Source organism: Anabrus simplex, chromosome 11 (genome assembly GCF_040414725.1).
Source record: "Anabrus simplex isolate iqAnaSimp1 chromosome 11, ASM4041472v1, whole genome shotgun sequence".
NCBI lineage: Eukaryota > Metazoa > Arthropoda > Insecta > Orthoptera > Tettigoniidae > Anabrus > Anabrus simplex.
The window spans coordinates 83,351,946-83,375,547 of record NC_090275.1 but is presented as its reverse complement, the minus strand read 5'-3'; the positions used below and the strand labels follow the sequence as shown (position 1 = coordinate 83,375,547).

General features: G+C 42.1%; 1 pseudogene; it reads right to left on the bottom strand.

The window, feature by feature from the left end:
- Window positions 1–21,857, bottom strand: part of LOC136883153 (insulin receptor pseudogene) — a 60,014-nt pseudogene extending 38,157 nt beyond the window's left edge.
- Window positions 21,858–23,602: the final 1,745 nt, after the last annotated feature.

Below are 23,602 nucleotides of genomic sequence, written 5' to 3'. Positions count from 1 at the left end.
GCTCAAGGACAAGTTGTTTGTGTTTGTTCCAACACTCTCCTCTTCATATTCACTCAGCACACCACATTACCAATCACAACAGGAATACGCAATAGTAATTACATCCCTACTCATAGGGTTGGCGTCAGGAAGAGCATCCAGTCGTATAACAGCGTCAAATTCACATGTGCGACACAGTTCGCATCCGCAACCCCACAGGTGTGTGAAAACCGGTAGAAGAGAAGAAGACACTCATTTTAAAATATCACCCGCTTTTTAAAAATGTTTCACCCCCTTAAGTGGATTTTCCAGCAAAAGTGTGTTCATTTATTTTTAAAAGAGATTCCAAGTACGGCCTACCAATTTTAACGTCTGTAACATCTTCCCTTTCTGGGATATATGTATCCTCATATAAATAATTCAACTCCTTCCTCACTTCTTTTCAACCCTCGCCCCTTAAGTGGATTTTCTGAAAACAAAAATTTGTGTTCTTTTATTTTTAAAGGAGATTCCAAATATGAAATTTTATGTCTGTAACATGTTAGATTTTTGTGATATATTGCAGATAATCTCGCTGCTGCAAGCATACTGGAGCTGATGTAGCCATGGTTACGGCAGTTCATTTCTTTATCCGATTCCTAGAGCAGGGGTAGTGTGGCGCCAATATCTCAATCACGGTTGTTTTATGGCCTTAAAACATGGTTTTCGGGCCCGTAAGGCTTACCGAGTTTTGTTCCTTGCGTCAAGGGCCTTAAAATGAGCTTTGTCTCGTCCTTGTACGACAAATTCGATATTTCGCCTACATTAGCCTAGTATTTTTATATCTTCCCACGTCGCACCCCCCCCCACCCACCCTCTCGAATTGTTTTGAAATTAAAATATAGCCTATATCACTCAGGGATAATGTATCTTTCTATTAGTGAAATAATTTTTAGAATCGGTCCCGTAGTTCCTGAGATTAGCCATTACATACAAACTTTACCTCTTTATATATTAGTATAGACGAAGTTAGGGTCAAGGCCCTCCTTTACACAGCCACACTGTTTAAAAAACTATATAACAGAAATATACCGAGCTCGATAGCTGCAGTCGCTTAAGTGCGGCCAGTATCCAGTATTCGGAAGATAGTAGGTTCGAACCCCACTGTCGGCAGCCCTGAAAATGGTTTTCCGTGGTTTCCCATTTTCACACCAGACAAATGCTGGGGCTGTACCTTAATTAACGCCACGGCCGCTTCCTTCCCACTCCTAGCCATTCCCTGTCCCATCGTCGTCGTAAGACCTATCTGTGTCAGTGCGACGCAAAAAAAAAAAACCAGAAATATGCTCACTTCGAACACTGATATAGGAATTAGAAAGATGTTTCTGAAGACTTTCATCAGGAGCGTGGCATTGTATGGAAGTGAAACATGGACAATAACTAGTTCAGAAAGAAAGAGAATAGAAGCTTTTGAAATGTGGTGTTACAGAATGCTGAAGGTGAGATGGATAGATCGAATCACGAATGAAGAGAAACTGATGCGAATTGGTGAAAGGAGATCGATTTGGCTAAATTTGACGAGAAGAAGAGATAGAATGATAGGACACATCTTAAGACACCCAGGACTCGTTCAGTTGTTTTTTGAGGGAAGTGTAGCGGGTAAGAACGGTAGGGCTAGACCAAGGTTTAAATATGACACGCAGATTAGAGCGGATGTAGGATGCAGCAGTTATGTAGAAATGAAAAGGTTAACATAGGATAAGGTGGCATGGAGGGCTGCATCAAACCAGTCTGTGGACTGATGACTCAAACAACAAGAACAACAGAAAGAGTAAAAACATTACAATAAATAATGAAAAATTAAATATGAAGATAGTAATAATATAAATAATTAATAACAATTTTATTTGCTTTACGTCCCACTAACTACTTTATCGGTTTTCGGAGACGCCGAGGTGCCAGATTTTAGTCCCGCAGGATTTCTTTTACGTGCCAGTAAATCTACCAACACGAGGCTCACGTATTTGAGCACCTTCAAATACCAACTGACTGTGCCAGGGTCGAACCTGCGCCAAGTTGGGGTGAGAAGACCAGCGCCTCAACTGCCTGAGCCACTCAGCTCGACAATAGAACATGACAATATAAATGATGATAATAATAATGACAAAACTAACAATAGTAACCATAAAAGAAAATACATTAACAATCTATAACCAGTAAATATATTTCTAATTTTAAGAAATTATACTCATTCATGCTTCATCATACAAGTCAGCTAGAAGTATTCAGTAAGTTATTTCGGAAATCCATCTTAAATCTCCTATGAGAACGCAAATCTCTAAGCAGGGAGGGTATTCCACAGCCTAGCGGCACTGGCTACGAAGTAGGGGTTGCAAGTCATGGAGTAACTGAGATATAGATAAATAGGAGCCAGATCGTGTATCGTGGTTATGATAGGATTCGGTACACCAGAATTTAGAACTCCATGCAGAAGGGACAACATGTGGAGACAGACTCTCGTGGATAGGAAGCCATGACAACTTACCATGAAATGAATTGTGAAAATTGTATCGCAGCTTCATTAAAATGATGGGCTCTCACAACTGTGGCACTCATGCATCCCCATACTACTACGGAACGTCCACCGTTTTTTACTTAGGAGAAACGTTCTCCTTTTTGTGTTCTTTCTCTACGCCTTGCATTTCCCATCAGAGGCAAAAACATCCAATTTGCTCTCATCAATAAAAATAACACTGTTTCCCAGGTCCATATGATTTTAGACTGCAACCCTTCTTATTGATCTCACTGACGTAATACTTTCTATGGGCAAGTCTTGCATTAGTCCGCCTCTGTAGTGCAGTGGTTAGTGTGATTAGCTGCCACCTCCGGAGGCCCGGATTCGATTCCCGGCTCTGCCACAAAATTTGAAAAGTGGTACGAGGGCTGGAACGGGGTCCATTCAGCCCCGGGAGGTCAACTAAGCAGAGGTGCCATCCTGGAAGTGGTTTTCCGTGGTCTCCCACTTCTCCTCCAGGCAAATGCCGGGATGGCCACGGCCACTTCCTTCCCTCTTCCTTGTCTATCCTTTCCAAACTTCCATCCCCCACCCAGGCCCCTGTTCAGCATAGCAGGTGAGGCCGCCTGGGCGAGGTACTGGTCATCCTCCCCAGTCGTATCCCCGACCCAAAGTCTCACGCTCCAAGACACTGCCCTTGAGGCGGTAGAGGTAGGATCCCTCGCTGAGTCCGAGGGAAAACCCAACCCTGGAGGGTAAGCAGATTAAGAGAGAGAGAGAGAGAGAGAGAGAGAGAGAGAGAGAGAGAGAGAGAGAGAAAGAAGTCTTCCATTGCAGCCGCTCTTGCTACGGAAATCATGAACCGTGCTGTGACATACATTTATATTGTAATCTGGTTTCATCTCCGCTACGATCGAGAGCGCACTGATCTTCGGATATACCGGGCGAGTTGGCCGTGCGGTTAGGGGTGCGCAGCTGTGAGCTTGCATCCGGGAGATAGTGGGTTTGAACGCCACTGTCGGCAGCCCTGAAGGTGGTTTTCCATGGTTTCCCATTTTCACACCAGGCAAATGCTAGGGCTGTCCCTTAAGGCCACGGCTACCTCCTTCCCACTCCTAAGCCTTTCCTACTCCATTGTCGCCATAAGACCTATCTGTGTCGGTGTGACGTAAAAAAAGATCTTTGGATATCGTTTGATTTTTCTTAGAACAGCTCGGCTATCAGCGTCACTTACTTCATTGGCCGTCCAATCCGTGCAAATTTGTAACAATTTTCGTTTGCTGAACCTATGGGATTATTTTTACAGCTCTGATGGTGATGCTTGTTGTTTAAAGGGGCCTAACATCTAGATCTGTACTACTCTTAGATATATCTCGCAATGATTTGCATTCATTGTGAAATCTAATAATTACCTTTCTTTCTTCCGAAGTAATTTCTTTCGCCTTTCGACTCATTCTAGAGCGATGTTCTCTATAACACGCTAACAACGCAACAACTGAAACATCAGACAGGTACACGCATGCACAGAAATGGTGTCCCGATATAAACAAAGCACCCACCTCCTCGCTTAACGGATTGCTGCAGGTAGACAGCCCGTTACAAGACTGTTGTGACTGAAATGGGCACAGTGGTGGATGTATAGCAATACACACACTGTGCCTTCAGCACTAGCAGTTCACTCCCTTCCCTCCTTTTCGGTACTGGAATGGCCTTCAACACTACTTCTTCGCTACCTCCCCTCCTTTCCAGTACTGATTGTTTATATCGGGACACCATTTCTGTGCATGCGTGTACAAGGACACGCGCACACAATACCCCCGCGTTGGCAAAACCCGTACTTAAGGGAGTAAAGTGCCGAGAAGCGTGCGAACAATTCTACTGTTCGAATACTTATTTTGCCTACATAATGCTGCAGATGTGGATTTTCTTGTTACACGGCCTGGGTAATATTCCTGCTTAGTTATCCGTAAAAATTAATTTGCACACTTAAAGGAATATTTGTATTATATAGTGGCTAAAATGACGGATATGTTACGGGAGGAAATAAAAACTCTAGAAAATAGATCTGTACTACCCTAGATATGCCTCGCAATGATTTGAATTGATTGTGAAATCTAATAATTATATTTCTTTCTTCCAAAGTGTCGCACCGATACAGATATGTTTTATGACGACTATCTCCCGGATGCAAGCTCACAACCGCGCACCCCTAACCGCACGGCCAACTCGCTTGGTTTTAATTATTGTGTTGATGGGGTGATAGTGCCTCACAGCGAACAATATAAGTACCTAGGTGTTAACATAAGGAATGATCTTCACTGGGGTAATTACATTAACGAAGTTGTTAAGAAAGGTACAGATCTTTTCACACGGTTATGAGAGTATTTAAAGGTTATAGTATGGATGCAGAGGAGACGGAATGTCTCTGGTCAGACCGCAATTAGAGTATGGTTCCAGTGTATGGGACCCACAACAGGATTACTTGACAGAAGAGCTGGAAAAAAATCAAAGGAAAATCAGGATTTGCTCTGGGTGATTTCCGACAAAGGAGTAGTGTTACGAAAATGTTACAAACTTTGGGCTGGGAAGACTTGGGAGTAAGGAGACGAGATGCTCGACTATGTGGTATGTTTCGAGCTGTCAGTGGTGAGTTGGCGTGGAATGACATTAGTAGAAGAATAAGCTTGAGCGGAGCTTTAAAAAGTAGGAACGATATGAAGATAAAGTTGAAATTCAAGAGGACAAATTGGGGCAAATACTCATTTACAGAACGAGGAGAGTGGAATTGGAATAAATTATCAAGGGAAACGTTCGATAAATTTCCAAGTTCGTTGAAAATATTTAAGAAACAGCTAGGTAAACAACTGATAAGAAATCTACCACCTGGGCGACATCCCTAAATGTAGATCAGTGATGATTGATTGACTGATTGATTGATTGACTGATTGATTGATTGATTGATTGATTGATTGATTGATTGATTGATTGATTGATTGATTGATTGATTGATTGATATCGCCCTTTTAGCACAAATCGTTAATGTTCAAATACTTCTTACACTCGCTGTCCCACGTCATTCCGGGCAAGTGATACAAACCGATCTGTGGCTGTTAAGGCGAGGTCACTCGGTATGGAGCTGCTTCCGAACGCATTTTAAAAAATACATTCTGACATTTGGTCCGTAAGATCATGCTGCCAGCTCTGTACATTTAGAAAACAGGAATGTCAAAGAGCAACATCTTTACCACATGGGACCTTTCATGGCATTGTGACTAATTGGTGATAGAAAGGCACTGTACAGGAACTTGGGTTGGATGAGAACATTTTAAATACAGACTGTAGAACAAACGTATAACAATGTTAAATTGGCTTCACATAAAAATCTGGCTATTGCTTGATATATACGGATATCATAGCTGCTTAACAACGAAGAAACGGAAGTGAGAAGTGGAACTTCGAGTTGTATAAGCGTTTGATATAAATTGGTTACTTGTGGTTTGTATCTAGTGCATCCTAAAATTGTATGGTTGAGGTCTGCTTCTTGATTGGGGTCAGAGGGACAATTTGGGGAGTCTATAACTTTGAGTCTGAACAGATGACTGGAGTAATATGCATGTCCAAGTCTCCTTCTGATGATGGACGTGATGTGGCGGCGAGTTAGAGATAGCACATTGAACCATGGTTTCTGTGGGAGGCGTCTCTGGATAGCGGCGTACTGTTTGCCTTTGATGAGTTGACTTGTTGCCCAGTAATTTGACCAGTCTTTGTAAGCCTGTTCCTTGATGTGACTTTGGAAGTCCGTGTATGGTAGGGGTAGTGCTTGTAACTGGCCTTCTGTAATGCTCTGCTTTGCCAGTTGGTCTACGGCCTCATTGTATATAATTCCAGTATCCACATAAGATGAACTTTTTTCCGTTTTCTTTAGCTTGGTATATACTTGCATGGTCGAACGCATTTTTGTATGCCGTTGTTTCTGATCTTTTCATTTCCATTGGATGTGGAGAAGTTGGGCATCCCTGTGTCAGTGCTTGAATAACCAGACATTTCCAGCGATAACAGTGTGAAAGAAACTGCTGTTTATGGTGCAGAATTAGTTTCAGTAATGACAAGGTTTCTCTCGTTAATTACCCGACACATTTTTACAAAGTACAAGACTTGCCAGATATAGAGGTAGGAGATTGTAACTAAGATAGCCGATGACTGTAAAAGGAAGCTTCTAAATAACCTATAAAAGGTTAACACTCCTTAACAATCTAGGCACACACAAACAAGTATGTAAGTAGTCAGATACCGTTTTACAGCCAGTGTAGCCTCTGCTTATACCGAGCTCGATGGCTGCAGTCGCTTAATTGCGGCCAGTATCCAGTATTCGGGAGATAGAGGGTTCGAACCCAAGTTTCGGCAGTCCTGAAGATGGTTTTCCGTGGGTTCCCATTTTCACACCAGACAAATACTGGGGCTGTACCTTAATGAAGGCTACGGCCGCTACCTTCGCATTCCTAGGCCTTTCCTGTCCCATCGTCGCCATAAGACCTATCTGTGTCAGTGCGACGTAAAGCAACTAGAAAAAAAATAATATATTATCCAAGCCGGGTTGAGTGGCTCAGACGGTTCAGGCGCTGGCCTTCTGACCCCCAACGTGGCAGGTTCGATTCTGGCTCAGTTTGGTGGTATAAGGTGCTCAAATAAGTCAGCCTCGAGTCGGTAGATTTACTGGCACGTTAAAGAACTTCTGCGGTACTAAATTCCGGCACCTCGGCGTCTCCGAAAAAACGTAAAAGTAGTTAGTAGGATGTTGAGCCAATAACATCATTATTAATATATCCAAATTAAAGCTCACAAGGTGAAAACGGGAGTTTACTCAAAGCTAGGTTTGATGGCGGTTTACTCTGTTTCAATATGGCAGACACCGGTCTTGCGCAGTAAAATTTGGGGCACGGATTGGACGAAGCCTTCTTTCTGTATGCTTCTTATTCTGTGACATAGTGTTAGCGTCACGAGGAAGAAGAAGAAGAGGAAGAAGAAGAAGAAGAAGAAGAAGAAGAAGAAGAAGAAGAAGTGTGTTTGTGTACGTAATTTTGACTAAGGTTTGCAGTGTACAACGTTTACACACACATTCATCACAGATTGCCTCTCAGCGTTCAGTCTGCAAGCCTCTATGAATTAACTAAATGTTTATTTGACAGCACTCTATCGAATTCCATTTCATTCGCCAAGTTATTTCCAAGGAACATGGAATTGAGATTACGTCACTGCCTTAGTGAGAATGTTCATTCCAAAGGTTCACCAGTCGGATGGTCCTAGCCGCTTGAGCACAAGAGAGGACTAAAGCTCAGAACATACCCAAAATGCTGAATGAAACGGTTTATCATTACGAGCAGTGCGGTTTTATCTTGTGTATTTAACCGCTCAGTGTAAATATGGCTCGATATGTCTTCTACTGAACTGTGCTTTAACTATCCAATTATAACTCCAGCACGGCTGTCAAGATTTTCATATCCGCGGTACGATTGTCGTGTATTTACAGGCACGCGGCCTTCTCGGGAAGGATGTTGTCAAACGGTGCTCAGTGCTGACAATCTCTGCACTTAGGAACTAATGAGTGAGTGGTGCTTCGACAGCTGGAGGGACAAGCATAGGTTAGAAGCCGCGAAGCGGCCCTAGGCCTTTAGTTTCGCGTGGAAACACGATTGGTCTAGACTGGTTCTTGCAGTGCGGACGGTTAGGATAGGACCTGGGCAAGACCATTGGTCTGGACTGGTTCTTGCAGTGTGGACGGTTAGGATAGGACCTGGGCAAGACTACTGGTCTGGAGTGGTTCTTGCCATGCGGACGGTTAGGATAGGACCTGGGCAAGACTACTGGTCTGGAGTGGTTCTTGCCGTGCGGATGGTTAGGATAGGACCTGGACAAGACCACTGGTCTGGAGTGGTTCTTGCCACGCGGACGGTTAGTATAGGACCTGGACAAGACCATTGGTCTGGAGTGGTTCTTGCCGTGCGGACGGTTAGAATAGGACCTGGACAAAATCAATGGTCTGGAGTGATTCTTGCCGTGCAGACGGTTAGGATAGGACCTGGACAAGATAACTGGTCTGGAGTGGTTCTTGCCATGCGGACGGTTAGGATAGGACCTGGGCAAGACTACTGGTCTGGAGTGATTCTTGCCGTGCGGACGGTTAGGATAGGACCTGGACAAGACTTTTGGTCTGGACTGGTTCTTGCAGTGCGGATGGTTAGGATAGGACCTGGACAAGACCATTGGTCGGGGTTGGTCACGAATATTATGATTAACATTATTGACGGGTGCGAGATCACGTGCCACTTCACACTGGCCAATAGGAATGCAAGTAGCTACTTGAGAAATGAAAATGACGTGTAAGAGTCTTCATTAGGTTATAAAAGTAAATGTACTTCTTCGGGCGGGATGGTCGGTTCCTGGACATCGCAATGAACATATCTGTCCTCTGAGATGCTATCCAAGTAAAATTTCATTTATTTCCACTTAATACAACATTACCAATAAGATGGCTATCCATTATCCACACAGTAACTTACATGTTTACTCAGAATTCTCTATTTCAAGCAAGATTACTAGATAAACAACCTTTCCTCTGAATGAAAAATGTCACCTAGTGGAAGTATTTAGCTTTAAAAAAATCAAACAATCAGAGTAGGGTGCTCACAGAACAAAGATTAGATGACACTAGTCATCGATTAGAAAATTCTACGACAATTCCTGGAGTATTTAGATTTATCCACTCAGAGCAATATGGATCAGCATTTGGTTCCTACTGAATAGAGAGGGTTTTCAAGTTATTGGCCTTAAGTCCCACTACCTGCTTCTACGGTTTTCGGAGACGCAGAGGGACCGGAATTTAGTCCCTCAGGAGTTCTTTTATAAATGTCAGTAAATCTATCGGCAGGATGCTGTCGTATTTGAGCACCTTCAAATACCATCAAACTGAGCCAAAATATATCCACTGACTAGAACCTAAAACGAAAACGAAAAAAATATCGTGAAACCAAAACTATCAGTAGATCCAATTCACAATGCCTTAATTATTGGGATGATACTTATTATCTAAAGGGGTCCAAAATCCCGGTCGCCGGCCCCTCATAATGGTACTAATCACTGGCAAAGCAGAACCATGGTGTTCCTCCCATAGTGGTACTAATAACGGGTATAGTAGATTCATGGTGTTTCTTGCATGGTGATACTAATCTCAGGTAATGTACACTGACTGAGCAAATCAATCAATCAATCAATCAATCAATCAATCAATCAATCAATCAATCAATCAATCAATACTGATCTGCATTTAGGGCAGTCGCCCAGGTGGCAGATTCCCTATCTGTTGTTTTCATAGCCTTTTCTTAAATGATCGCAAAGAAATTGGAAAATTATTGAACATTTCCCTTGGTAAGTTATTCCAATCCCTAACTCCCCTTCCTATAAACGAATATTTGCCCCAATTTGTCCTCTTGAATTCCAACTTTATCTTCATATTGTGAACTTTCCTACTTTTAAAGACACCACTCAAACTTATTCATCTACTGATGTCCTCCCACGCCATCTCTCCTCTGACAGCACGGATCATACCATTTAATCGAGCAGCTTGTCTCCTTTCTTCCCAATCTTCCCAGCCCAAACTTTGCAACATTTGTGTAACGCTACTCTTTTGTCGGAAATCACCCAGAGCAAATCGAGCTGCTTTTCTTTGGATTTTTCCATTTCTTGAATCAAGTAATCCTGGTAAGGGTCCCATACACTGGAACCATACTCTAGTTGGGGTCTTGCCAGAGACTTATATGCCCTCTACTTTACATCCTTACTACAACCCCTAAACCCCTCATAATCATGTGCAGAGATCTGTACCCTTTATTAACAATCATATTTATGTGATCACCACAATGAAGGTCTTTTCTTATATTAACACCTAGGTACTTACAATGATCTCCAAAAGGAACTTTCACCCCATCAACGCAGTAATTAAAAGTGAGAGGACTTTTCCTATTTGTGAAACTCACAACCTGACTTTTAACCCCGTTTATCATCATGACATTGTCCACCGTCCATCTCACAACACTATCGAGGTCACCCTGCAGCCGCTCACAACCTTCTACCTTATTTATTACTCTGTACAGAATAACATCATCTGCAAACAGCCTTATCTCTGATTCCACTTCTTTACACATATCATTGATAAATATAAGAAAACATAAAGGTCCAATAATACTACCTTGAGGATTCCCCTCTTAATTATTACAGGGTCAGATAGAGCTTCGCCTACTCTAATTCTCTGAGATCTATTTTCTAGAAATATAGCCACCCATTCAGTCACTCTTTTTTCTAGTCCAACTGCACTCATTTTTGCCAGTAGTCTTCCATGATCTACCCTATCAAATGCCTTAGATAAGTCAATCGCAATACAATTCAATTGACCTCCTGAATCCAGGATATCTGCTATATCTTGCTGAAATCCTACAACCTGAGCTTCAGTCGAATAACCTTTCCTAAACCCAAACTGCCTTCTGTCAAACCAGTTATTAATTTCGCAAACATGTCTAATATAATCAGAAAGAATGCTTTCCCAAAGCTTACATAGGCTACAATGCATGTCAAACTGACTGGCCTGTAATTTTCAGCTTTATGTATATCACCCTTTCCCTTACACAGGGGCTATTATAGCAACTCTCCATTCATTTGGTATAGCTCCTTCAACGAAACAATAATCAAATAAGTACGTCGGATATGGTACTATATCCCGACCCATTGCCTTTAGTATATCCCCAGAAATCTTATCAATTCCAGCTGCTTTTCTAGTTTTCAACTTTTGTATCTTACTGTAAATGTCATTGTTATCACAGGTAAATTTTAATACTTCTTTAGTGTTACTCACAACCCCTATCTGAACATCATCCTTGTAACCAACAATCTTTACATACTGCTGACTGAATACGTCTGCCTTTTGAAGATCCTCGCATACACACTCCCCTTGTTCAGTAATCATTCCTGGAATGTCCTTCTTTGAACCTGTTTCTGCCTTAAACTACCTATACATACTCCTCCATTTTTCACTAAAATTTGTATGACTACCAATTATGCTTGCCATCATGTTATCCTTAGCTGATTTCTTTCCTAGATTCAATTTCCTAGTAAGTTCCTTCAATTTCTCCTTACTTCCATAACCATTTCTAACTCTATTTCTTTCCAGTCTGCACCCCCTTCTTAATCTCTTTACTTCTCTGTTATAATATAGCGGATCCTTGCCATTCCTTACCACCTTTAAAGGTACAAATCTATTTTCACATTCCTCAACAATTGCTTTAAACCCATCCCAGAGTCTGTTTACATTTTTATTTACCGTTTTCCAGTTACTTTTCAAAAAATCCCTCATGCCTGTTTTATCAACCATATGGTACTGCCTAATAGTCCTACTTTTAAGACCTTCATTTCTTTCACATTTATTTTTAACTACGACAAAAACAGCTTCGTGATAACTAATACCATCTATTACTTCGGTTTCTCTATAGAGCACATCTGGTTTTATCAGCACCACATCCAAAATATTCTTCCCTGTAGTTGGTTCCATCACTTTCTGAATCAGGTGCCCTTCCCATATTAACTTATTTGCCATTTGTTGTTTATGCTTCCTATCGTTCGCATTGCCTTCCCAGCTGACATTTGGTAAATTGAGATCACCTGCTACTATCACATTCCTTTCCATATCATTTCCAACATAGCTGATTATCGTATCAAATAATTCTGAATCAGCGTCAGCGCTACCCTTTCCCGGTCTGTACACTCCAAAGACATCAAGTTGCCTATTATCTTTAGAGAAGAGCCTTACACCCAGAATTTCACGTTTTTCATCCTTAAATTTTTCGTAGCTTACAAATTTTTCTTTCACCAGAATGAATACTCCCCTCCTACCATTCCTATCCTATCTCTACGATACACACTCCAGGTCCGTGAGAATATCTCGGCATCCATTATATCATTTCTCAGCCATGATTCAACTCCTATTACAATATTTGGTAAGTATATATCTATTAAATTACTTAATTCGATTCCTTTGTTTACAATGTTTCTACAGTTGAACACTAACATATATATGTCATCCCTACTTTATTTCCAGTTCCCTGTTCGCTTAACACCGCTCCCTAGGCCACCCCGTCTCCCTGAATGTACCTGCCTATAAACCTTTTAAACAAGTTTCCTAACTTATATGTACCACTGCGGTTTAAGTGAAGGCCATCTGGGCGTAGATCCCTGTCTCCTACCCACCCATTAGGATCTAGAAATCTCACTCCCAGTTTCCCACATACCCACTCCGTAGTCTCATTTAAATCCCCAATCACCTTCCAGTTAGTATCCCTCCTACAGAGTATTCCACTGATAACAATCTCCGCTTCCTTAAACTTCATCCGTGCTGCATTTACCAGATCCCACACATCCCCAACTATGTTGGTACTTATACCTGCTTGCCTTATGTTGTTAGTACCAACGTGAAACACTACCACCTTCTTCTTTCCCTCTTCCTTCTCTTCTACTTTCCTCAACATCTGCCTGTCACGGGATAGCGGAGCACTGATGTGCAGGTGTGTTGTCTGCGCACCACACGCCCCCAGTGCCAGCGGCAGTTGTATAGGAGATCTTGTGAGCAGTGGCTGAGCATGTGACAGGTGTAACATGGAACGTCGTCGTGAGCTGACACCGTTAGAATGGGGTATGGTGGTCGGTGCCCGACGGATGTGAAGTGCGATTTCGGAAGTGGTGCTGGAATTCGGCTTCACACGATCAACCGTGCCCAGTGTGCATCGTGAATGGTTGTATGCGGGTGTCACCATCCACAACAGACGAACGACCGGCCGTCCAGTCACCCTCGATGACCGTGACCGGCGACATCTGGGACGGATTGTCAATAGTGACAGATGGGCAACCTTGCAACAAATCACGGCTCAATTCAACACAGTCCGTGCTAGACACGTCTCCCAGTGGACAATCCGTAGGAACATGGATTCTATGGGGTATGGGAGCCGGCGCCGCACACGGGTGCCACTGTTAACCCAACGTCATCGGGCACAACAACGCGCATTTGTCGCCAGTCACCAGGGATGGACACTGAAAAAATGGCGTGACGTGATATGGTCGGACGAATCACGATTTAAATTGCAATATGCCGATGGGAGGCACCGTGTATGGCGCAGACGGCATGAAGCGATGGATCCCGCCTGCCACGAAGGTGTGGTCCAGGGCGTTGGCGTCTCTGTTATGGTCTCGGGTGCGTTTTCCTGGTATGGAATGGGCCGCCTAGTTGTTCTGGAAGAGACTTTGAATGTTACGCGGTATGTTGAGCTGCTCGGAGACCAGCTCCACCCATTTTTGGCCTTCCAGCGCCCAGACGGTTCTGCGGTATTTCAAGATGATAACGCGCCACCACATCGCTCCCACGCTGCCCGGGAGTGGTTCCAGGAACATGCAGCGGAGGTCAAAACGACTGCCATGGCCACCCAGGAGCCCCGATATGAACCGTATCCAGCATATCTCGGATGTCCTGGAACGCAGGCTCCGTGCCATGGATCCTGCACCCACGAACAGACCAGCATTGGCGGCTGCTCTGAAAACGATTTGGTGTCAGCTACGTCCAGAGGACTACCAGGGACTTGTCGACTCACTTCCACGGCGTCTCACTGCAGTTCGCAGGGCCAGAGGAGGCCCCACACACTATTAGGTGTCTATCCCATGACATTTGCTAAGTGAGTGTAGACCCACGGTATGTCACACGCAATGACTCCACTCACAGGTAACACAAACCCATGGTGTTTCGCACATAATGGTACTACTCACAAGCAAAGCAGACCCGTGGTGTTCCTCACATAGTGGGACTAATTACGGGCGCCGGTATCACAGGCCACATATAGTCATGGTGTTGGTGACATAGTGGTAATAATTATAGGTAATGTATACCCACGGTGTATCACACATAATGGTAACGCCCACAGGCAACCCACTGTGTTCCTCACATAATGGTACTACTCTCAGGCAACGCAGACCCATGGTTTTACTCACATAGTGCTACTAATCACGACCGCCTGTCAAACCCAGGGTGTTTCTGACACAGTGGCACTAATCACAGGCAACGTAGACCTATGGTGTCTCTCGTAAAGTGGTACTACTCATAGGTAACGCAGGCCCATTTTGAACACAGTGGGACCGACCGGCGGACTACACACGATGACATTTATCACAAGCAACTCCCAGACCCATAGCGTTTCTCGCATAATGGTACTGTTCCTATGTAACGTAGACCCATGGTTTTCCTCGCAAGCTGGTACTAATCGCAAGTAACGTCAACCCATGGTGTTCCGCACATAATAGTACTAATCACAAAGTAGTCTCATGGTTCTAGCGTCGTCACCCCTTGGTCGCCCGTTTTAGTCGTCTCTCACGACAGGCAGGGGATACCGCGGGTGTATTCTTCGTCTGGGTCCTCCACCCACACGGCGTGCCCGCGTTATCGGGGACAAAACAACATGATGATCAAGACCTTACGAACCGCTAATCACCTTCAAGTGGCCTCTAGCCGACTCAGCGAACAGGCCAAATGAGTGCTGAAGTTATTTCCTCCGGGAGTAAAGTCGGGTCTTTCCTAGCAAAGGTCAAGAAAATGTGAAGTCTGGCTCTCCACATTCCTCATTAGCCATTAGACTGTAAGAGGTACTTAACATTACCTTGCAAGGAAAGAGAGGAACTAAATTTTGGCACGCCTAATCATGATGGAATCGTGTTAAATGTAAACCACTTTATGAATAAAAGTTGGCAAACTCGTATATAGCCTGTTAATGAAATTAACGGCTTCTCTGTAACGCTAAGAGGACGGAATGTATTACAGTATTATACATGCTGAAATGAAATAATGGCTGGAATGTAATGAACCTTCCATGTCAGCTCTCTCGTTTGCAATTCAAAAGGTGACAGGCAGATTAAGCACAAGACCTGCTAGCAACAGTTCTTGTAATACAGCTATAGTAGATCGACCTTATGAGCAGTAGATAAACATCACGTCCACTGTGTTAAGGGTGTACCACATCTTTGTAAACTACCCTGATTATTCTCCGATTTTTGAAAAAGATTAATGGCTAATTTCTCGGCGAAACTAATGGTCTCCTTCGGACTCAGTAGCAGCGATTAGGAAACAAAAGTCGTAGGGGAGGTGAGGGGGTGTTTATGTGCATAAAAACTGGAAAAAGAAAAGTTACAAAGTAGTAAAAAAAAATGTATGCCCTCTGGGCGAATTTCCACAGAGAGGTAAAGGTTTTACCAACTTAAGTGCGGTAATAATAGTTTTTGAGTCTTTGATTCAATACTAGACTATAGAATAAAACGTTCACCAAAGGAACAATATACACATGCATTACAATTAAACAGGGGTGTATTAAACATTTAGTATTTGACTACAAACTAACAGACACTAAAGAGACTGCCACACGGACGAATACACGCAACAAGCCGGTGAATCATACTTCAGTGTCCATAATCTTGGCCAAAAAAAAAAAAAAAAAAAAAAACCCCGCTACCCTTTCTCACAACATATGCAAAGTCTCCTCTGCTTTCTGTGGCGCTATGCAAATCGGTTAGCCACGACGAACGACATTTCAATCAATCAATCAATCAATCAATCAATCAATCAATCAATCAATCAATCAATCAATCAATCAATCAATCAATCAATCAATCAATCAATCAATCAATCAATCAATCAATCAATCAATACTGATCTGCATTTAGGGCAGTCACCAAGGTGGCAGATTCCCTATCTGTTGCTTTCCTAGCCTTTTCCTAAATGATTTCAAAGAAATTGGAAATTTATTGAACATCTCCCTTGGTAAGTTATTCCAATCCCTAACTCCCCTTCCTATAAATCAATATTTGCCCCAGTTTGTCCTCTTGAATTCCAACTTTATCTTCATATTGTGATCTTTCCTACTTTTATAAACGCCATTCAAACTTATTCGTGTACTAATGTCATTCCACGCAATCTCTCCGCTGACAGCTCGGAACATACCACTTAGTCGAGCAGCTCTTCTCCTTTCTCTCAATTCTTCCCAACCCAAACATTGCAACATTTTTGTAACGCTACTCTTTTGTCGGAAATCACCCAGAACAAATCGAGCTGCTTTTCTTTGGATTCTTTCCAGTTCTTGAATCAGGTAATCCTGGTGAGGGTCCCATACACCGGAACCATACTCTAGTTGGGGTCTTACCAGAGACTTATATGCACTCTCCTTTACATCCTTACTACAACCCCTAAACACCCTCATAACCATGTGCAGAGATCGGTACCCTTTATTTACAATCCCATTTATGTGATTACCCCAATGAAGATCTGTCCTTATATTAACACCTAGATACTTACAATGATCCCCAAATGGAACTTTCACCCCATCAACGCAGTAATTAAAACTGAGGGGACTTTTCCTATTTGTGAAACTCACAACCTGACTTTTAACCCCGTTTATCAACATACCATTGCCTGCTGTCCATCTCACAACATTTTCGAGGTCACGTTGCAGTTGCTCACAATCTTGTAACTTATTTATCACTCTATAGAGAATAATATCATCCGCAAAAAGCCTTAGCTCCGATTCCACTCCTTTACTCATATCATTTATATATATAAGAAAACAAAGGTCCGATAATACTGCCTTGAGGAATTCCCCTCTTAATAGTGCGTATTTCTGCTAAAAATTAAAGAATATAAAGTAAAGAATTAGCTTATAAGACAACAGGGCTTGTACAATTTTTTTATAATAATTCCTATAATTCCTAGTTTCAGTCCGCTAAAATGGAATACAAGTTAAGTTTTCTCCACAAAGTGAGGGGACTGTCCCCCCTCGCCCCCCCCCCCGGTCAAACGCCACTACTGCCTACCGTTGGATAATAATAATAATAATAATAATAAATATAATAATTTTATTGGCTTTACGTTCCACTAACTACTTTTACGGTTTTTGGAGACGCCGAGGTGCCGGAATTTAGTACCGCAGGAGTTCTTTTACGTGCCAGTAAATCTACAGACACGAGGCTGGCGTATTTGAGCACCTTCAAATAGCATCGGACCGAGCCAGAACTGAACGTGCCAAGTTGGGGTCAGAAGGCCAGCGCCTCAACCGTCTGAACCACTCAGCCCGGCTTCCTACGGTTGATCACTGCAACAGATTATTGGCGGCTTTTTATGTTAACATTGGGTAGAACTTTTTATGTCGGTACAAGTTGTTCGTTGGGAAGAAATCTTATTGGATTGAATGTCAGGTAAAAAAAAAAAAGAAGTAAATTGCTAAGTGCCAGAATTTTGTCCCGAAGGAGCTTTTTACGCGCCATTTTCACACCAGGAAAATGCTGGGGTTGTACCTTACTTAAGGCCACGGCCGCTTCCTTCCCAGTCCTAGCCCTTTCCTGTCCCATCGTCGCCATAAGGCCTATCTGTGTCGATGTGACGTAAAGCCAATAGCAATTGAAAAAGTCCGAAAGGTTTTGTTTTCATATTTAAAACAGGTCATAAGTTAGCCAAGCGCCATGATGTTTGAATCGTGTGTTCGGCTTCCTGGTTCTTGCGGCGCGTTTTAAGAGTAGGATGCCAGGGTCGGTTGAGTGGCTAAGGAGAGTTCTAGATTTGGTCATCTTTACCATTTTATTTATCTGAGATCTAATAAGCGGTATACTAAGTTCGTACCATTTTATTACATTTCAGTATTGGGGCTCTAATCATCATTCTTAGAGTTTTATTTCAAAAAACTTGTAATTTTGAAAGATGAATTTTTGGAATATAGCCCCAGGCTTCACAAGCGTACAGCAGGATGTTCCTGACACATGCTAAATACATGTTTTTCTTAATATTTGAAGAGACGCATTTAGTGCACTCGAAATGTTTAGTATCTCGTTGCCAGAAATATTCATTTGAGGCAAGAAATCAGTACAGCCCTCAGAACCACCCAATACATGCTCACACACTCTCTCTCTCATTGGTCACATCCATTAGACGCGTTAACACATGCACACATCTGAAGAGTGAGGGGAGGTGGAGAAAACGAAGTACGAGGATATCTAGCATGAACGAAACACACACGGCGGGGAAGGTACTTGCTTCCCCACCTGCCCACACTTCCCACTGGCTCGACAATGAAGTGGGAGGGGAATGAAGGAAGGAACCACACGGCTCATTCAAGGCAACAGACGTAATGTGTATGTCAACTCATTGAGGGTAAAATTCTTCAGCTTCCTTGTAATTCTTGTGTGCGAAGTCTGGCTGAAATGTTAGCGGTCTCGACTATGACTTCATTATCAAATGGCATCGCGCTCAACCACTTAAGAAAGAATGACTCTTATTGTCGTCAATATAGGCCCTGTTAAATACTACTACCACTACTATTAATAACAACAATAATTTTTATCCTCAAGAACCAAAGTAAAAATAACCTGGCATTAAATAATTATGATTATCAGAGACGCAATGGCGTTTGGAAAACCGTTCCTATGAAGTTATTGTCAGCGCTGTACAAAAAAAAAAAATGCCATATATTGGGGTGGGATTACATCGTGCAAACTTCATCGCAATTAAATTACAGTTAATTAATTGTTTAACTTGATTAGGAAAAGCCAGTGTAGCCAGAATGTTTAACCATAGAAACATCTTAATCAGTTCCCCCCCCCCCCAAAAAAAAACAGTGGGAGTGAGTGACCTCTGTGTGCGCAACGTCGCAAGCCACACCTCCTGGAAGACGAACACATGTGACGTTGCCTTGGTTACTAGTTCATCCTCATGGTTGGCCAAAATCTTAGCCCAAACCTTACCTGTTTCCTTTTCCACACGGAATGCTTGTGATCGCGATTGTACATAGCAGAGGTCTCAAGGCTTTCAGGCATGCCGTGGCACCACGTGAAACCACGGTCCATTATTAAGCCGAGATAATTAATTTGTTTAGACCAAGACAGTGAGTCATTGTTAAATAGCAAGATGACCAAAATTTAGGCCAGCGCTTGATGAAAACAATTTCCTGCATTTTTTTAGGGTTGTTCCGAAACACCATTCCCAGAATGACGAGATCCATTGTTGCAGCGCGGAGATGGCAAACAAAATATACGCTGGTAACAGCTATTAGAGCTCTCCCTAGCGGGTAGACCTGAGAACTACTGATTCTGTCGTAAGAGCACGTGTATTTGTGTGTGAAGTTTTTGGTGTTATTTATGCGTTTTCAGGGAGTTGACATAATTAAATAGCAGCGTATGTCATTCCTTGATACCTCCTCTCAACATAAGGGGAAAGATATGTGCGGTGTTTGTCTGCAGTAACTATGATGTAGAGAAGAATGCGCGGTCTTTCTTTCGTTTACCTCGTGACAAGAAAATGTAAGTAATATTGTGTTTGCATATATATTCTTCCAGTGACAAAGAGACTTTTATAGTACTTCATAATCTTCTGACCTGCTCGACCCATATTTTAACTGGCTTAAAATATAACACGCATATTTTATTGTATAGTGCAGCAGTTAACTTTCAATGCCGATGTGTTGTTGTAGGTGTGATCTGTGGGTTTTGAAATGTCACAGAAGTGATTTGGATAAGGTGTATAAGAAAGAAGGGACGTTACGCTTATATAAGAATTATAAGATCTGTTCAGATCATTTCCAAGCCAGCGACTTGAAAAATCCTCGACTATACAGCCAAGGGTATGTTACATTTTTACTCTAATTGTACGTAAATATTACTCAAAGCATCACTATCGACAACATTTTCATACTTTTCTTTCATTTATCCCTCTTCTCAGATTAAAGCCGGGATTTTATAGATTTTCTTTATGTTAGTAGGCTTCATGTTAAGAGGAAGATTGTCCAGCTTTTAAACGTTAATTCATTGCATCATGTGTGTAAGGATTGTGCCAATATTTGTATTGACAAGTGTCTTAATGTGATGATACAATGTTTTTTAAATGAGAAAAAAGACAAATCTAACCGTAAAAGTTCAGGCAGGAATGCTATAGCAAAAAAGTAATGCATAAATGAAAGATCAAGCCGTTTCACAGCAGTCCACTTCACATCTTGTTTATATGTCTAATTTCAGTCTTTAAACAATAACTTTTAAAATAATTCTTCATTCATTTATCCAGAATTGCTTTAGCAACTTCGAAGTTAATATCTCAATAACACTTTCTTTCTAGACGTAATTTATTTATCCAGTTTCGTATATGCATTTCCATTGATATTTGAATTTAGCGCGACTTTTCAGGTCAAGTCACCAGGAGCGCCACCGTCGAATTGTCTCCCATTTTAACAAGGCTAAATCCGTAAGTGTCGCGTATTGTCTCTACTGTATTTGGTGTCACCTATCAGCCAATAGGAACTCCCGCCAAATATGTCGCGTTCATTCTCTAAAAATATGCACTATGGGTAGTGCAGCAAATGAATACTATTTACTATGACGAGCACTCTGTATAAGACTTTATAAACACATAAATAATACATTACCTATTATTAGGACACGAGCTGACGCACTCGCCATCCACCAGGACGTGTCTACAGGCAGAACAGTCTCTGGGTCCGGGTCCAGTGCAGTCTCCAACACACATTTCATGACATCCTTCTTGGTGCACCTTCTGGCAGCGGTTACTGCCCCAGCACAACCCTCCCTCACAATTACTATTGGCACACACGGAACTTGACCGACATACCTTTTCATCTTCATTCATAGCAATCACCCTTTCACCACTAGAAATCAAACTCCAATCTATAGACTCCACAAAACAAAGACTGGGGTTCTTTTCTATCCGTATGTCACCCCTTTCTATAGAGGTTAACCCCCATAAACCGATTTCTTGTAACTGAAACATTTCGTAAATCACAAGCGCATAATCTTTGAACAACTTATTTCCACGTATAATAGCCAAATTTGGAAACAATGGTCCTAAACTCTTCAAACCTTTCACACGAAAGAGCAGTAGATAACACGTGATTTCTCTGAGTTCTGGGAAGGATATGTTCTCAAAATCAGTCTCATTTGTTTGATCAAACAAGACAATTTGGACGAAACCTTCTACCACACGACATCCTTCCAAATTTTTAAAGGAACTAATAGAATTGCGAATGTCGACACTGTTACAGACTCTACCGCCACTCGCCTTATTATCGCGTTCAACACTGGCTAATGTGGAAGGAATAATCAGACAGCAACAAAGTATTACCACATGAAGTGGCCATACTAGGTCTGGAGGTTTCGCCTTCCACATAATCCCTCACGGAACACACTGATGTTATCACAACGCAACTTCTCTTGTCTTCTGCTTCCTCCGTCATCTCCCCACACCCTTCCCCTCGTAAAAATAATTATCGCTTGTCGTAAAACGGAGCATTTCACCGGCTGCGGAACTTCTTACAGTAGCTGGTTATCAGTGTCTTGAGAGCCATTGCTCCAGTTATCAACTGGCCTTCAGGGTCCGTCACCTCCAGGAACAAGACCTGCACAGCAACAGAGAAAATCACTCAATTAGGACAGAGAAAAAAGTACATTTTCTCCGCTACACGGAAAAGCATATGTATGTTCATGGCTATGTTTTTGGACTTAGAAGACAAGAAAGCAAGTTCATATCCACAATTCAATGCTTCTCCGTGTGCGAAGTGCGAGTGTCTATAATAGAGTACAGGAGTTTAGAGATAGAATGAAGTATTTTTCGCGAAGAAAAAAAATTACAATACTGTTGGAGTGCAACAAAAATGTATTTACATATTAATGGACAGACATAGGTTTGGATACATTAGTTATACTCAGTAATGGACGATGATAGCAAAAGTATTAAACGTACTCTTGGGTTGTTAAGCGTTTTACGTGGTGATTGAACACAGCATCGGTGAACGTAGTGGAAGTGGCTGAGTGCTTGCTTAATTCGAGGGCGAGCGTATCACGCATGGAGGAAAGAAACTCTGACCAGGCGCTGACTTCAGATCGATGTTTAAATCAGCACCAAGTGTGATAGGTAGTAAACAGTATCCGCACTCCTTTCGTAATGTACAGGCCGTACTGTAGCTCCGATGACGACACGCAAAGAGGCGAGCTGTTGCCTCCGACCGACCCGTGCAATGCAAACACTTGATACGTCTGTACCCTGTAATAATGAAATATTCACAAATATTGTATTAATATAAAAGGTGAGATTTCTAACACCTGTACTCGTATCGTAATTCGTAAGTCAGGTCTTCGCAATTTTGAAAGAAGTAGGTTTGAAGTGCGATCTATGCGGTCAAAGCTTGAGTGTTTTATTTGTCAAAGTACCCAACAAATAATAATTATTATGCATTAATAAAAATATGGAGACAACCAACGTAAAACAACAACAATAATAATAATAATAATAATAATAATAATAATAATGCCGGGCTGAGTGGCTCAGACGAACGAGGCGCTGGCCTTCTGACCCCAACTTGGCAGGTTCGATCCTGGCTCAGTCCGGTGGTAATTAAAGGTGCACAAATACGTCAGCCTCGTGCCGGTAGATTTACTGGCTCGTAAAAGAACTCCTGCGGGACTAAATTCCAGCACCTCGGCGTCTCCGAAAACCGTAAAAGTACTTAGTGGGACGTAAGGCAAATAACAATAAGAATAAACTCTTTACCTCCATAATACAGTAGGTTTTTTTTTCTTAGCACTTTTGGCACTATCCTTCGCAGACTTTCTTGAGACCCTTTCTTCTACACAAACATTTGTATCATTTTTTTGTTTAAGAATAGCCCACGTTATCCCAAATATTAATACACCGACCAGCAACATCTGTTACTTTCCACATTCACGAAAAGTGCCGAGGACTAATTCCTTAATTATTAACGTGCATTGCTTCCAACATCTACAAATGTTATCTATAAGCAATAGTTTAATTTTAAAATTTTAAAATGTACGCATAAAAATGCTAAAATAATTTAGCGGGAGGTTTTATAAATTGCATTTAGTTCTACAATTTCAGACTGGGTTTTGTTTTTACTCCCATTAATTTTGGAGAGAAGTGGCAGCGGGTACTCAACATTACTAACCTAAGAAATAACCATATGTAGGTTCGATTGGTTACTGTCCACTTTTATGCTT